At 42.2% G+C, this 15,956-nt stretch overlaps 1 long non-coding RNA gene across 1 annotated transcript in view; it reads left to right on the plus strand.

Moving 5' to 3' along the window:
- Nucleotides 1-1,555: 1,555 nt before the first annotated feature.
- Nucleotides 1,556-15,956, plus strand: part of LOC143842120 (uncharacterized) — a 30,348-nt gene continuing 15,947 nt past the window's right edge. The window contains exons 1-2 of the long non-coding RNA XR_013232998.1: nt 1,556-1,738; nt 8,698-8,771. This is a non-coding gene — a long non-coding RNA (uncharacterized LOC143842120). The remainder of the gene's footprint in view (nt 1,739-8,697; nt 8,772-15,956) is intronic.

Below are 15,956 nucleotides of genomic sequence, written 5' to 3' on the forward strand. Positions count from 1 at the left end.
AGTATCCTAGAGTTTAGTCCACAGTCCTCCAGTTTACCCACCAGAACATCCTGTCAAAGTCTTTACTGAAATTCAGGTAAACAACATCAATGGCATTCCCATGATCCAATAGGATCGCTACTCTATCAAAGAATGATCTGGCAGGACCTGTTGTGGACAAATCCATGCTGACTTCTCTAGATCACCAAGTTGTCCAGATTCTCCCACACTGACCTTTATTAAAATCTGCTCCAGGAAGAACCCGGGAACAGAGATCAAGCTGACTGGCCTGTGGTTTCCTGGATAAACTTCTCTTTCTTTATTGAAAATTGGAATAACTTTCATCCTTCTTCAATCTCGTGGCACATCTCCCAGCCTCCAAGAAGTCTTGATGATAATTCCACAAGCTCTCTAGAAAGTTCTTTGCATACTTTCAGGTGCAAGCTCTCTGGCCTGAGGGATTTGTACTCATCTAAAGCAGCCAATTTTTCACAATGTACCTATATAGGACTTGCAATGCAGTGTAATTCAGCCTGCCAGCTCAGCAGTTACAATCCCTTCATTGACAAGGTTAACATTCTTGCTTTAGACCAGCCTTTCTCAATTTTATTGATCATTGAATAATCCCTGAAATATTCTTCAGGTTTTGAGAAACACCAGAAGTGGTGTGATCATGCAGAATATGGCTTGGAAAGCATAGCTGCGTACACACCCACCCACAGCCCCTCTCCTTCCCATTCCCTCCAGGCCCATCATTGGCCATTTGGGGGGCGGGATCAACATGACTGTATATGGTAATTTCACTTGATAAATATTTAACAAATTTTAAAAATGTATTAAAATGAATTAACTCTTATCCATTCAGGAAAGCCTTCCAGGGCCATCAAGAAACTCCAGGATTTCATGAATCCCTGGTTGAGAAGGCCTGTTCTAGACCTTACAAGATTAAGCTGTTTGCTTGTTTCTGAGCTAAAGATATGATGCAAACTAGGAACACTGCAGATGAAGATTTGAATTTATACAGGGAACAATAATATTCAGCAGGGCTTCAGCAGTCATTGTGGGGAAATCCCAGTAAATAAAAATCACAGGAGAAATTCTGAAGCATTTATCATGTGCTGGGTGACTATACTTGGTTCTGAAACAGCTGTATTAGGATCAAGAAAATGTGATTAGCCCCAAATATCTTAAATATTTGAGAAAGGATTTGGTGACATTTTCCCATTAAAAATAATTGGTTCCTTCTGCATTAACTAGTGGGATACACATGAAAGGCAACTGGCAATGGGACAGGATGAGGTATTTCAGCTGTTATTCATATAGATGGATAAGTCCAAGATGTACAGATGTGATGCACATTAAAAATGTAAAGTTACAAGCTTTCAAAACATTCATGATTCATAGATGGCCTAGGAGACAAGGAGCAAAACATTGACATTTAATTGGCATTGTTCTATTTTCATTCTGTTACGGGGAAGAATGTGGTGGTCAAAATTCATATACAGTGGAACAAATCTTTTCCACATGTAACTGTATTAACAAAAGGAGCCAAGGTCATCAGCATAACTGGCTGTAGGGAGGGAGAGAGGGGACAGTATGTACTCTTTGTAAAAAGAAACACGCATTTAAATGGCATAGAAAACCACCCAGATTTCTATTTTAAAAAGGAAAGAAAAAGTGGGAATACATAACTGTCTAATAACCATGTTCAGTTTGAAAAAAAGAGATATGGAAGACATACTAGAACTTCAACGAGTAGGTAAAGACATTTTTTTAAATTTGATATTTCTTCAGTAATCCCTCCTTCTTACTCAATGTTTTTTTTCTTGTGTATTTTAGCTGTGGTTTTAATTACTTTAATGCTGTGTTTTTGTTAGTTTTAGTGGGTTTTCATCTGTTATTTTATTATGTCTGTTTTTAATTTGTTAGCCATTTAGGGTGCCTTTGTGAGGCTAGAAAGTTGTGGTTTAAATTTTGCAAAACAAATTAAAAAATCTATTACAAGGGATGACTTTTGTTTTGGAGTAAACGTCTCCTCCCTCTCCCAAATGTAACTTTGATGCTGGAAGCATAGCACAAAATTTTTGTATAATACTAGAGGACAACAGAAGGGAATGAATCTTACTGGGCAGAGAGTTCCAGAGTTTTAGTACCACTACTGAGAAGGCCCTCTTCCTGGTTGCCACCAGATTAATGTCAGAAGGTGAGGACACCTGGAGCAGGGCCTATCTGATAACCACAATAGTTGAGTGGGTTATTGAATGAAACTGCATTTTATCACAATAGTTAACATGCTAATTCTGCAATCTAAAGCAGAATCATAAACTACTAAGCACATTGAAGTTAATTGACTTAGAAGAGAGACCCGGTGAACATGTTTGGAATATGAATTTGTACAGTTCACTTAAACTGCACAAAAAAACTACAAAAAGCCAGACTGTTAATTTGAATGTTTATGGAGAACTGGGAAGGATAAAGAATTACATTTATTTTACAGCCTGCGAATGATCTGTAGGCATAAGCATATTTTTTAATGGTGTCCTACATTTGAAAATTGGGGGGGGGGGGGGTTCAGTATATCCTAAGTTGAGCCTACAAAAAAGAGTTGTTGCAACCCAATTCCACAATGCTGCATACAGAGTTTCAAACTCAGAGGTGCAATCTATTAAAGAAAATACAGGTTGTGAAATCAATCCCAAATGTATAAAATGTATCTTGGTATTTACCTACACAAAGATCTCCAAGGACTCTTTACAGGCAACTATGAAAGACTTTGGACTACCATTCAATCTGAAATGAAGAAGTGGGATGACCTGAAACTGTCTTGGTCAGCCCGAATGGCAATAGTTAAGATAAATATATTGCCCAAATTCATTTTTTTATTTCAAATGTTGCCTATAAAGATTCAGGAGAGAATATAGAAAAAATGGCAATCTGTGATCAATAAATTTATCTGGAATGGAAAAAGGCCAAGAGTTGCCTTTAAGTTACTTCAAGACGAGAAGAGAGGAGGACAAGGCGTTCCAAATCTAAAACTGTATGGTCATGCAGCAGCACTAACCGACATAGTAGATTGGATATGGGAACCACAGACTAGAGAACTGGTCTTTGAAAAAGAGGCAACGGGCAACTTTCATGAAAGACTGTGGCCAGCAGGAAAACAAAAACAAGAGTGAATTTCGAATGCATGGATTACTGGTCTATTGAAGTACGGGAAGAGACTGCAGCACTTTCATTGAGGCATAGTAAAGTACAATAGAAGAGACTGACATATCTTCAGTATAAAGATCTGATATCTAAATCGTGCAAGTTTAAAGAATTGCAAACGTTAGAAAATGAAGGAGTTGAAATTCAATGGTTAGAGTATAACCAATTATTATCTAGATTCAAAGCAGAGTTTCATCAACCCTTAAATTTAGGGATTTCAGTACCTAAATTTAAGGGTTGATGAAACTCCGCTTTGAATCTAGATAGTAATTGGTTCTACCATTATTTGAAAATTTGGTGATTGAAGACAAACCTCACCTGCAAGGTCAAATATATCAATTGTTATTGAAATATGAGACAGAAATGGAACAGGTTGCCGTGTATGATTAAATGGAGGCAAAATATTGAGACAAATGTGATAATAGAACAATGGGAATATGTATGGTCTAGAAATCTGAAGCTTACTAATAGCCAAATCTTGAATGAAAATTGGTATAAAATGTTCTGTAGATGGTATGTGACACCAAAAGTAATTGCTAAAATTACCAAAGGTTATGATGTTAAATGTTGGAAATGTGCAGATAAAGTGGGTTCCTTTTTCCATATGTGGTAGAACTGTTAAAAACTTTACAAATTTTGGTCTAAAGTTCATACCAGTATGCAGAAAATGTGGGGTTTAAGCTTTCCTTTAAAACCTGAATCTATGTTATTAAGTATACCACCACAGTGCCTTCCAGCTCAAACCAAAAGTTTATTTTTCTACATGACGACGGCAGCAAGACTAGTTTTGGCCAGAAAATCGAAAACGCAAGAACTACCTTCAATAGAGGGCTGGTTAAGTAAAGTAACAGATCCTTGCCAAGATGGCTAAATTGACACTGATAGTCAAGGGGTAAACAAAAGAGGTATTCCAAGAACAATGGTGCCTTTACCTGAATTACCTAAGAAGATAATATAAAAGGGGATATTTTTATGGTGGGGATAAATAGAAAAAAATATACATAGAGTACAAACCTTTGTATCTTTATTAACTCAATATATGTTAAACTGATCTATCTTTATCCTTATCTGTTTGAAAAACTAAAAATATATATATTAAAAAGAAACAATGCTGCTAACAAGTCGCTGGATATCTGAGTGTCACATCCCAGGCAAAATTTCCCACATGAGCTCAATTTAGCATACTTATGCGGGCAAGAATTAAGACCCATGATTTTAAAAACCACTGCATGGATTTTAATATAATATCTGGATAATTAATTTATTACAGAACTATTCACTTTTTCTCTCAAGTGCCACTCTACTAGCTAGTGACAGTAAGGACTGGTCGTGTGTCTTGCCAGTCCATACACTTTAAACTTTTTACCACTGGAAAATGGCAGCACTGATGTTGATAGACCATCTGATGTCCGTTGCTATAGAAACATAAAGGGCCACAGTGATAATACTGAGGGGCATCCATCACATCTATCATTCATTTGAGGGATAATACATTTTCATGCAGCATTTCATAGATAATGTAGCAGATGCGGCAATCCTGAATTTGGCAAGATTAGATCTTGCCTAGAATTTGCCTCTCACTGAACTAAACAAAGATTTCCCTTTTGCTCTCATCACCCTAGGATGACCAGAAATTATCTGACTTGAAGACCCTGGATGCAAACAGCATAAAATAAAAGTGTGAAAACTCGTATGCGGTATTCTTAAGAACATTTCATTTCTGCTCCATCCTAAAGTTAAGGCAGAGTTTAAATATGCAACAGGGTAAAGCACTGACTGCTTAAAGAGTAAATAGCTATTGAAAATGGAAACAACTTTGGAGAGAGAGAGAGAGAGAGAGAGAGAGAGAGAGAGAAGAAAGCAGTCTGTGTAAATGTTCTTCATCTGGAGGGAAATCATAGAATCATAGAGTTGGAAGGGACCTCCAGGATCATCTAGTCCAACTCCCTGCACAATGCAGGAACTCACAGCTATCTGCCTACCCACAGTGACCCCAATTTCATGTCCAAGTGATCCCCCCACACAAACTAAAAATGTCCAGAATTCAGCTTGGTCTGGAGAAAATTCACCTACCATCCCACAGCAGCAATTAGTAATTCCCTGGTTATGCAAGGAAGGGCCACGTGAGAAAAACACTGGCACATCCCTTCCTGCCCACCAACTCACAATATGCCTAATTTCATAAAATCAGCATTTCTGTCAGATGACTATCTAGCCTCTGCTTAAAAACTTCCAAAGGAGGAGAATTCACCACCTCCCGAGGAAGACTGTTCCACTGCGGAACTGCTCTGTCAGAAACTTGTCTCAGCCTAACCTATCTCACAGCAATCATGCCAGAAGATGAAGATTAAAAGCAGAATTACAGTGCCCTAAATTATTGAAGAAGAGCCTCTTGTGGCGCAGAGGGGTAAAGCAGCCGTCTGAAAGCTTTGCCCATGAGGCTGGGAGTTCAATCCCAGCAGCCGGCTCAAGGTTGACTCAGCCTTCCATCCTTCCGAGGTCGGTAAAATGAGTACCCAGCTTGCTGGGGGGTAAACGGTAATGACTGGGGAAGGTACTGGCAAACCACCCCGCATTGAGTCTGCCATGAAAACGCTAGAGGGCGTCACCCCAAGGGTCAGACATGACTCGGTGCTTGCACAGGGGATACCTTTACCTTAAATTATTGAAGAGGTACCTCAGTTGAATATCACTATTGCTATATACAGATCCAGGAAAAGATGAAACCAGATTGCTCCACCCACAAGTATAAATGGGTGTCAAGTGTAATATTTCCAGATCTTAACATATCAGAAGTACCAGGTCCAATCTAGTCAAACTATAAATACTGCTAGAGTGAAACTTAAACAGAGAGAGGAAGAGCTGGATTTTTTATACCCTGCATTTCACTACCCAAAGGAATCTCAAAGTGGCTTAAAATCGCCTTCCCTTCCTCTGCCCACAACAGAGGGAGGTGAGGCTAAGAGATTTCTGAGAGAACTGTGACTGGCCCAAGATCACCCAACTGTCTGTGGAGGAGTGGAGAATCAAACCTGGCTCTCCAAATTAAAGGATTAATCCCTACAGGCCTATGCCAAACTGGCTCTTGACAAGCAAGTGCTATACCATGCATGGCAAGACAGGGCAAGAAACCCCATTTTTTGTTCTGTCTCCCTGAGATCATGCATAGTATAGCACAAGATACATACTGCCTGCCTCACTTCCATCACCATTGTTGATGCATTGCATAGCATTTCTTATTGAGCCTCAGAAACAGCTCAATGTCTCTCTGTATATTGACATATTCCACAAAGCTTCAGGATTGAAACTTAGTTCGTAATAATAATAATAAAAAAACTATGTGCAGAAACTTTTCATGAACGCTTATAGACATTTTATGAATGTTATACAAGTAAAAACAATGTTTTATGTTATACAAGTAAAAACAGAAATAAAGTTCATTATTGTAGTGTTATAAATCTTGTTATGAGAGCCTCTTGTGGCGCAGAGTTGTAAGGCAGCAGACATGCAGTCTGAAAGCTTTGCCCATGAGGCTGGGAGTTCGATCCCAGCAGCTGGCTCAAGGTTGACTCAGCCTTCCATCCTTCTGAGGTCGGTAAAATGAGTACCCAGCTTGCTGAGGGGTAAACGGTAATGACTGGGGAAGGCACTGGCAAACCACCCCGTATTGAGTCTGCCATGAAAACGCTAGAGGTGTCACCCAATGGTCAGACATGACCCGGTGCTTGCACAGGGGATACCTTTACCTTAAATCTTGTTAATAGTTTGAATTGACATCAAGGTTTGTTGTTTTGAATCTCCACTAGTGGACAGATTTCCATAGGAAGGGAACAGGAAAAGCAAGACAGGTCTTGAGAATGCTTCGGTAGAGTCCTCAGAGAATACAAGCTGAGAAAGAAGTTCTATTCCAATCCTTCCAGTTTTACTGAGCATATAGGAGAGAGACTTGGTACAGAATCATGGCAGAAAGTTGGATAGCAGCGGTAGCAAATCACAGAAGGCTTGGCATCCAGTGTCAAACCTCCACTCCACTTCCAAAAATGTCTAGATCTTTGCCTCTCCAGGCCAAAAGTCAGGCAGTGCCATCATTACTTCAGGTCACGCATGGCTTGAGTGCATCCATCTAAGCAGAAGCAGAATAGCATGTGCCCTTACTTCTCTAGATAAGCAGAGCAAGCCTTGTCTGAGGGGAATCACATTGCTACCAGAAGGGTTTTATTTTTAATGGAACAATACAATTCTGCTCTATTTGTTCAGATGGTCAACAGGGGTATCATTTTAGGTTGGGAAAAAAACATATTCCAGAGGAAAATAGCAAAGGTCACAGTTACATTTCAAAGCCCACTTATAAATACATTCAAGATTATTGTAGAGAGAAGGAAGATTTGTTATGGTTACCCTTTTGCAATTCAGAATAACCAGAAGCAGAAGAGAAACCATTCCAAGTGAAAAAACAATATCAAGCTTGCATGAAGCTTACTCAGTAGAATTGCTGGGTTTAGAGAATTAAAAAAAAATCTGTTACTTATTGCTCGATTTGAAGAAGAACTGTGCTGTTTTTCTCTATCAGAAGGAGTCTCAAAGCAGCTTACAGTCGCCTTCCCTTTCCTTTCCCCACAACAGACAACCTGTGAGGTGGGTGAGGCTGAGAGAGCCCTGATATCACTGCTTGGTCAGAACAACTTTATCAGTGCCGTGGCGAGCCAAGCTCACCCAGCTGGATGCAGGTAGAAGAGGAGCGGGGAATCAAACCCCACACTCAATTCACTATGCAAAGCTGGTTTAATTTGTGAATTACAAAGCAGCACTTTTGCTGCTGCAGCTGAAAAACATTAGATACTGAGTGTTGTGGCACCTCCAACCTAAATCTTTAGGCCAGCAGCTTGAGAGACTGGCTCTGTGCTTTACTGGACCACCTTTCTTCCTATGTTCTGCCACAACAACTCCACTCAAGTCAGCAGGGCTTCTGCAGGTGCCAATCTGCAAATTGGCACAATCCACAACTGCCTGTACAGTTGTGGTCTTTCATTGTTTGGCTCTTGCCTTCTGAACCAGTTTGCCCAAGGAGGTCAGGAAAGCTTCCACTGTCTTCAACCTATGCAAAACTGAACTATTCAAAATGGCTTTTCAGGCAGGTAATAGGGTTGCACAGAACAAAATGTTGTTACAAACTGGTTTGTATACAGTGTTCTATATTGCTATGAATAGTTTATTGTAAGTAGAACGAAACATTGGCCTACCTGAAGGTTTCTTCTCTTCAGTGGGGCGAAGTCCTCCACACTGGTTAGGTCACGCCTCCAACTGCTCCTTGCAGGGTAATGCAAATTAGCAAGCCTTCTGGGATCGTGGTAGGCTGACCACTCCAGGCCTGGAATAGCCAAGCTCCAACCAATAATGTTCTTATCCAACCAACTTGATGAATCATTTAACTTCTTTAATTATTGAACCTAAACATGAACAGCAATATTAACATGAAAACCAACTTTTCATAACATATCTGCTTTTCACCAGTTTTGTAACACAACCTATTGAGGAGGGTAAATATATTGGAGGACTTCGCCCCACTGAAGAGAAGAAACCTTCAGGTAGGCCAATGTTTCGTTCTTCTTCAGTGGGGGAAGTCCTCCACACTGGTTATGTAACCAAGCTAAATAGGGTGGGCTTATGTATATACGTCTTACAGATTCAACCTGCCACCTGTTTCAAGACTCGTCTGCCAAAGGTTATCAATTCCTCCTCCTGAGCCTCAATTTTGTAATGCCTCACAAAAGTAGTAAAGGAGGACCATGTAGCTGTCCTACAAATCTCCTCAATCGAGGCTCTGATTCTAAAGGCTGCCGAAGTGGCTGCGGCTCTGGTTGAGTGCGCCGTGATATTCTTCGGACAACTCAACCCTTGTGAATCATAAGCCTGCTTGATACACAGTCTTATCCAATTGCTCACTGTAGACTTTGATACCTTATTACCTATGTTAGTTGTGCCGTAAGACACAAATAAGGCCTCTGTTAATCTAAAGGCCTGAGTCCTTTTGATATAACATCTCAGTGCCCTTTTGACATCTAATTTGTGCCAGTTCTTTTCTGTTTCCTCTGAAGGGTTTGGGAAAAATGACGGAATCACTATTTGTTGGTTCAAATGAAACCCTGAATTGACTTTTGGCACAAAGGAAGGATCTGTACGTAACAAAACAGACCGTTTATGGAATATACATAGATCTTTGGCAATTGATAGGGCACCCAGTTCAGACACCCTTCTTGCTGTTGTAACCGCAATCAAAAGGCCACTTTCCAAGACAAGTACTTTAATTTTATCGATTTTAGGGGTTCAAATGGACGTCTCGTAAGCGCCTGAAGCACCCTTGAGAGGTTCCATGTCGGAAACCTATGTTGGACAGGTGTTGCTAATTGAGCCACCCCTTTGAGACATTTTCTGATCAGTTTATTGTTTGCAAGGCCTTTTAGACCTTTGAACTCGAAAACCGCTGCTAAGGCAGACACCTGACGTCACAGCATATTAGGCCTTAACCCTTTACTTCTACCATCATGTAAGAATGTCAAGATATCTTTATAAGACGGCTTCATCGGGTCCAAATTGCTGTTCTGTGCCCATTTTTTAAAGGCCAGCCAGGTATAATTATATATTCCCCTGGTTGCTGGACGCCTAGCATGAAACATTACAACCGCAATCTCTTTGGGAATGCCAGACTCTACTAGCGCTTCCCTACCAATTTCCATGCCATCATTTTTAACCACTGAGGATCTGGGTGCCAAAGTGGCCCCTGTCTTAACAGATCTGGAGTCACTGGCAAGGTCCATGGTTTCTCTACTGATAGTTGTAATAAGTCCGAGAACCATAGTCTCCTTGGCCACCAGGTAAGTAGTATTACAGTTGCCTGATCCTCTCTGATTTTGTTCAACACTTTGTTCAACAGTCGAGTTGGGGAAAACACATAGCGAAGCCCCTTCGGCCAGTTCTGGAGAAGACCGTCTATGCCTTCTGACCCTTTTTCCGGAAACCTGGACATGAATCTGTTCACTTTCTTGTTTTTTTGCTGTGGCAAACAGATCCATTATTGGGTTTCCAAAGCGAAGGATGATCTGCTGGAACACTTGATTGTTGATTGACCACTCTGTCGGAGCCACATCCTTGCGGCTCAGCCAATCCGCCATCACATTCTGGGTGCCTTGAAGATGCTGAGCCTTCACCCCTTGGACATGGCTTTCTGCCCACTGGCATACCATCACTGCCTCCTTGTGTAGCAACAACGCTCTTGTGCCCCCTTGTCAGTTCACATGTGCCTTGGCTGTCACATTGTCTGTTTTGATTAGGACATACTGGTCCTGGAGTAGATTCTGAAAAGCTACCAGCGCCAATCTGATGGCCCTTAACTCCAACAGATTTATGCTGTAGGTGGACTCTGTTTTTGTCCACTTTCCCTGGACCATCTGGTTTCTGCAGTGCGCTCCCCAACCTCTGAGGCTCGCATCCGTGGTCACAATGATTGGCACTGGCTGAAGAAATGTCACTCCCTTGGTCAGGTTTGCCTTCGAGCACCACCAGTTTAAATCCTTTTTCAGTCTCTCTGAGATGAAGATCATTTTGTGTCTTTTCTTGATGATCTGACGTTGAAATGGCAGTAATGCCCATTGTAGTGGTCTGAGGTGTAACCTTGCCCAAGGAACTGTTTCTATGGTTGCTATCAAGAGGCCTAGCAGTTGTGTCAAGAGCATCAAGTCCACTTTTTTTTGTCTTGCAAACCTTTTACACCATATCCTTCACCTTCCTCACCCTGTCTGGAGTCAGGAATACCCTGGCTTGTTTGGTGTTGATCAGAGTGCCTAAGTGAATCAGCTCTCTGGATGGTGTCAAATTGCTCTTCTGAAAGTTGATCAAGAACCCATGTTCTTGAAGTGTGCGTACTGTAACCTCTACACTCTTCTGGGTTTCCCTGAGGCTCTCCCCCCTCAGCAAAACATCGTCCAAATACGGATAAATGTGAACAGCTCTTTGTCGAAGAACTGCAACCAAAGTCACCATCACCTTGGTAAAAACTCTTGGAGAGGAAGAGAGGCCAAAGGATAATGCCTTGTATTGGTAATGCTTGTTGCTGAAGGCAAATCTGAAGAATTGTCTGGAAGTTTGATGTATTGGAATGTGTAGGTAGGCTTCTTTCAAGTCTAAAGAAGCCATGAAGTCATTGACCTGAAGTGCCTGTAGAATGGAATGAAGGGACTCCATTCTGAACTTCTGTTTTCTGACAAATAGGTTTAGTTCCTTTAAGTTCAGAATTGCCCTCCATTCTCCTGACTTCTTGGGCACAATGAACAGTATAGAATATACGCCCTTGCCCCTCTGAGATGTTGGAACTTCCTCTATCGCCCCAATGTCCAGTAAATGTTGAATAGCTTCCTGTACTAAAGAAGCTTTCACTTCCTCTTTCGGTATAGGGGACGACACAAATTTGTGGGGAGGTGTCTGAACAAACTGTATCATGTAGCCGTGCTCCACAACTGACAGGATCCACTTGTCTGAAGTGGACTGCTGCCATGCAGGAAGGAAATTCTGAAGCCGGCCTCCTATTCTGGCGTCATGCTGTAGATTTTTTGGATGCTGTATTTCCAGGATACTCACAACCCCATCGCTCATCCACTCAACCAAATGCCTCATGGGAGAGCTCCATTTTGCAGGCCATGCAAAACTCTGGTAGCTCTAACAGGGACTGGATCTTTTTCTGGGATCTCACTCCACCACATGAGGATGAGGAGAGAATGACAGAGTCATGGTTGAGGCCACATGTGCTTCCTTGGGGCCAGGAATTACTAGCCAGTTGGTATTGGCCGAACATAATGTTCTTTGGGGGACATAGGCAGAGAGGCAGTCTTTCAGGTACACTGGACCCAAACTGCATATGGTCTTGAAGGTAATTACCAAAACCGTAACCTTAATCCAGGATTCAAATGGTAACCATGACAGCTGATGGAGCATTGGATGGATTTGGTCCCTCCAAGGTGTTCCTATAAGAACCTTGGCTGCTGCATTCTAGACCAGTTGTAGTTTCTGGATCAAGGATAAGAGTAGGCTTGCATAGAGCAAATTGCAGAAATCCAGTCTAGAGGTGACCGTCACATGGATCACTGTGGCTAGGTGTTCCAGGACCAAACAGGGCATTAGTAGTTTGGCTTGGCACAGGTGGAAGAATGCCACCCATGCTACTTTTGTGACCTGTACCTCCATAGAGAATGAGCCTCTTGTGGCGCAGAGTGGTAAGGCAGCGATATGCTGTCTGGAGCTGTCTGCCCATGAGGTTGGGAGTTCAATCCCAGCAGCCGGCTCAAGGTTGACTCAGCCTTCCATCCTTCCGAGGTCGGTAAAATGAGTACCCAGCTTGCTGGGGGGTAAACGGTAATGACTGGGGAAGGCACTGGCAAACCACCCCGTATTGAGTCTGCCATGAAAACGCTAGAGGGCGTCACCCCAAGGGTCAGACATGACTCGGTGCTTGCACAGGGGATACCTTTACCTTTACCTTTTACCTCCATAGAGAGGGAGGCATCTAGGATCATGCCCTTACACATACATATATTCTTGTTTTCAGTTCTCTTGGAACTGCACACTCAGCATTCTCCTCAAGATAGATCTCAAAAGAAACAAACCTGCCTGGATTCATCCAATAAGAACTGCAAGAAACAGATGAGTAAAGGTTGCACTTAAATTTAGCTTAGATGTGTGATACTGTTATGGCAAGGCTGTGCCTTTCATTCTGAACAAGTTATCTGTAATGTAGTGATCACTAACCCTGTTGATCTTGATCTTGTCATGTTTTGATCTCACACCTTGCTTCTGCCCTGGCCTGCATTGTACCCCATTTCTTCATGCTTGATTTGGCAAAACTTTTGCCCTACATTCCGCTTCCCCTACATGGATCCTAATCTATTGCATGGTCCTCATAGACCAGTTATGCATGGCAGCAAGCTGGCGTGGCTGCTGCTGTGTCTGCATGGGGGAGGGAATCCCCCATCATATGTGGACTGCCTCAGCTTAGCACATGTACAACGCTAGGGCTGGAAAGCCCAGTGTGCTGCCTAGTAGCAGTGGCAGCAGGGGGGCATGGGGCCTCCCACACACAAAGATGTGTGTGGGGAATGCCCCAGCCAGCTCTGCGGCACCACAGAGTAGACAAGGGTGTGTGGTGTCCCTGCAGGGACACCATAGGTCAGGGAAGGAGCTGTGCCCAAAGGCCCGGCTCCTCCATTATGCACAGCACTGGCCCAATGTATCCCCTGATGGTGCTCACGGCATCTCAGGGAACGCAGAAGAATCCTTTTTCCCTAACCATACAAGGGCCTGAATTGTGCCAGGGCTAGGCGGCAGCCAGGATGGAGGCAATAATCGGGGATTAGCCCCACAGCCCTGTTGCCGCCAGCCTGGGCATTCCTCCCCATGTATAATTGGTCATACTGCTTCTTCTGAGCTCCATGAATTTTTTACCAATATATGACATTCCATTTTCCCAACTTGTGGTTTGACTTGAATGTTCTTCCTGGCCTTTACATGTTTCAACACCTCACACTGTGTTCAGTCTAATGCTGTTTCCTTTAAAAGCAATGATCTCCTAATTTAAGCTCACCATAAAAAGGTGATAAGGGTATTTTCAAAGGTACTATCTTAATTCTGTTCTATAAAATTAATTGGTATAATTAGCTGATTCTAGACTGTAATAGTTGTAATTAACTAATTTTAGGTAACACATGTTTGGTCACCCCTGAAAAACCTTATATGTGTAAACAAATAAAGATGGTTCTTTGTGATCACTTATGGTTCTAAGGAAATAAATGGAACTGCATGGAGAAATTATAGAACCTCTCCTGGCTTCCCTAATTAGTGAACAAGCATCAGAAGCAACAACACTGAAAAACACCACAAAGTTTAGAGAAAGTTCCACAATAACTTTATTGGATGTAACCTAGAAATATGAGAACAAAGCTAATACATTACTGGCCTCTCTTGAAATCTACTTTTCTAGTGCAATGAGCAATTTCTCTGTTCCCTGGGGGGGGGATACCCACACCACGAATGGATATTATCCCGGCACAATACAGAAGATAATAACTGTATAGATGTGGATGAGAAAGCAGAACAAATCCAAAGCAGTCAAGTCTTAATTGGAACAGATAGAATCAAGTCCAGCAATACCTTAGAGGCCCAAAAGATTTTCAAGGTGTTAGCTTTCAAGAACCAAAACTCTTTTTGTCAGATACGTTGAACAGTATATACCCTGATAGTCTTTTTGTTCTGGACTTGATTCTAGCAGCTCTACCATGGACAAACACTCTTAAAAAAAAAACCCTTAACTGGGTAAACGGAGATTTGGGGTCGTTTGCCCTACAGGGCTTTTTGCTCTGTGGGTGCTAATCTGCTTGTGGTCCCATACCAGAGAAGCATGCCCAGCCTCGACTTTTCTGTCCTGGCCCCAACCTTGTGCAATGAGCTCCCGGAAGAGCTGAGGGCCCTGATGGAACTATCTCAATTCCACAGGGCCTGTAAAACAGAGTTTTTCTGACCGGTGTTTAGTTGAGGAGAGGACCAGAAACAATGGAGGCCCCTCCTCCAGCCAATGCTCTGCCATCTTGCAAATTCCCTCCCTGTGATGATGGTTGACTATGGATAGGGGAGGTTGGGACAATGCCACTTCTTGTGCTCTATGTTATTTGGGAGGGTGGATTTGTTTCATTGGTTTTATTGGGGATTTTATAGTGTTTTATGTGACCTGCCATGAGTCCATGGAGAGTGGCAGGATATGAATTAAAACAAAAAATAAATAAATAACTTGTATGCAAGTTTTAAAAAATACATCTTGGCTAAGATAAACTGCTCTGAAACTGCAGAACAAATTTAGAGTTCAGTGGCTCCTTCAAGACCAACAGGGGGTGAAAAGATGGTTCCCCAAAATAGAATTAGTGCTGTGGGACTGGAATGGCTGACCTCTGGGAGGAGTAGAAGAGTTCTGAGCCTACAATGAGTGGCTCCAGAGTGCAATGGCTAGCAGCCTGTGGGAGCAACAGAAGTGATCAGAGCTGGAAGGATATCCCATGAGAGTAGCAGTTCCAACAAACCTGTTCATTGCCCGTTAATGCCTGAATGGCCAACAGGAGGTAATTCAGGGAAATCGGAGCCTGCACTGGAATTGCACTGATGTGCTGAAGTGTGTGTGGGTGCTAAAATCCCACATTGTCCCCCCCAATGCCATAACATCCCATCCATCAGAAGTGATGTCATCATGCCAGTAAGACATCATGCCACTAAGCATTCCAGTCTTACCTCACCCCCATGCTCCTAGGGCTTGTAGGCTATGGCCTGGCAGTCCTATTCACAGTTGTTTCAAGAGTAAAATGTGGGGTGCTGCTTCTGAAGGAAGAGTGGAACAAAACTGTACCAGATAGCTAATAATTGTAATATTTTTTAAATGCTACAGATTTGTAATACCATACCTAATATAATATACCAGTGTCGCTACAGGAACACTTATCTTGACTATATTTGGAGTGGGCACAACTCCAATCCAGTTCCAGTGTGATTCGATGTCTGGGGTGTTTCCACCCAGAAGACCCAAATTCAAATCACAGTTTACGTCATTAATCTTGTTTCAGCCAGTATCTCTCAGCCTAATTTATGGCACAAGATTGTTGCCAGGATACTCTCACATATACCCATGGGATGAAGATAAAATGAATGAGCCCTGTTCTGAAATTTCAGTGTATCAAAAAAGGCTG

The sequence above is a fragment of the Paroedura picta genome, chromosome 1, assembly GCF_049243985.1.
Source record: "Paroedura picta isolate Pp20150507F chromosome 1, Ppicta_v3.0, whole genome shotgun sequence".
NCBI lineage: Eukaryota > Metazoa > Chordata > Lepidosauria > Squamata > Gekkonidae > Paroedura > Paroedura picta.